The sequence below is a fragment of the Bombina bombina genome, unplaced genomic scaffold (genome assembly GCF_027579735.1).
Source record: "Bombina bombina isolate aBomBom1 unplaced genomic scaffold, aBomBom1.pri scaffold_2138, whole genome shotgun sequence".
Taxonomy (NCBI): domain Eukaryota; kingdom Metazoa; phylum Chordata; class Amphibia; order Anura; family Bombinatoridae; genus Bombina; species Bombina bombina.
Window position 1 is genome coordinate 17,668 of NW_026511595.1, and position 2,333 is coordinate 20,000.

Sequence of the window (2,333 nt, forward strand, 5' to 3'; positions counted from 1 at the left end):
CATACACTTATACATGCAGATACACACACACTACATAGCATACACTTACACATGCAGATACACACACACACTACATAGCATACCCTTACACATGCAGATACACACACACTACATAGCTTAAACTTAAACATGCAGATACACACACACTACATAGCATACACTTATACATGCAGATACACACACACTACATAGCATACACTTACACATGCAGATACACACACACTACATAGCATACACTTACACATGCAGATACACACACACACTACATAGTATACACTTACACATGCAGCATACACTTATACATGCAGATACACACACACACACTACATAGCATACACTTATACATGCAGATACACACACACTACATAGCATACACTTATACATGCAGATACACACACACTACATAGCATACACTTATACATGCAGATACACACACACTACATAGCATACACTTATACATGCAGATACACACACACACACTACATAGCATACACTTATACATGCAGATACACACACACTACATAGCATACACTTATACATGCAGATACACACACACTACATAGCATACACTTATACATGCAGATACACACACACTACATAGCATACACTTATACATGCAGATACACACACACTACATAGCATACACTTATACATGCAGATGCACACACTACATAGCATACACTTATACATGCAGATACACACACACTACATAGTATACACTTATACATGCAGATACACACACACTACATAGCATACACTTATACATGCAGATACACACACACTACATAGCATACACGTATACATGCAGATACACACTTATACATGCAGATACACACACACACTACATAACATACACTTATACATGCAGATACACACACACACACTACATAGCATACACTTATACATGCAGATACACACACACACACACACTACATAGCTTAAACTTAAACATGCAGATACACACACACACTACCTAATATACCTGCAGGCCCTTAAGAGATCGGATCAGAGAACATATCCTAAAGATAGAAGGCAATAAAGATGAAGTACCTCTATATAAACACTTCCGAGATAAACACAACAGTGCGGAACTTTGTTTGTCTGACCACTCTGCCTGTTTACCCCTTAATTGCTGGATTGATTTACTGCTGCTGAACTCTGTTTGTCTGACCACTCTACCTGTTTACCCCTTAATTGCTGGATTGATTTACTGCTGCTGAACTCTGCTTGTCTGATCACTCTTCCTGTTTACCCCTTAATTGCTGGATTGATATACTGCTGCTGAACTCTGCCAGTCTGACCACTCTGCTTTATTAACCGCTATTTCTCTGGATTCCCCTACCTGCCATCCTAGTGGTTTACCTCTGGACTGCCTTACTGTTGCCGACCCCTGCCTGCCTGACCATCCTAGTGGTTTACCTCTGGACTGCCCTACTGTTGCCAAACCCTGCCTGTCTGACCATCCTAGTGGTTTGCCTCTGGACTACCTTGCTGTTGCCAGGTCCTTCCTATCTGACCTTTCTGGTGGTTTACCCCTGAACTACCTTTCTCTGTTTTTTTTGCCTGTTGCCGCCGATGACTGTCCTGCCTGTAATGAGTGCCGCTTACCTCATCGCAAACCTTCTCTGCTCTGGGATATTCCCTATCATTCCAGCTCGACGACGGGATAACAAGACTACTGGCCGAGTTTGGTCTGATAGAGGAGTATCCCATGAGCATTACTGCAGGATTCGGATAGAGCGTGTCATTTTAAGACACTTTTAACTTCACTTTTATTTTCAAATGTGCTTCGTTCTCTTGGTATCCCTTGTTGAAAATGAATACGCACATATCCTACACTAGTGGGTGCTGCTGCTAATTGGTGCCTGCACACATTTGTCTCTTGTGATTGGCTAAATAGATATTTTCAGCTTCCTGCCAGTAGTGCAATGCTGTCCCTTCAACAATGGATAACAAGAGAATGAATAAAATGTGATAATAGAATTAAATTGGAAAGTTGTTTAAAATTGTATGTTCTATCTGAATCATGAAATAACATTTTGGGGTTTATTATCCCTTTAAAAACACTGACAGATTATATTTGTTTTTCATTATAGATATATACTGTATGTGTGTATGTATATATATAGATATGTACTGTATGTGTGTGTGTATGTATATATATATATAGATATATACTGTATGTGTGTATGTATATATATATATAGATATAAACTGTATGTGTGTATGTATATATATATATATAGATATATACTGTATGTGTGTATGTATATATATATAGATATATACTGTATGTGTGTGTGTATGTATATATATATATATATATATAGATA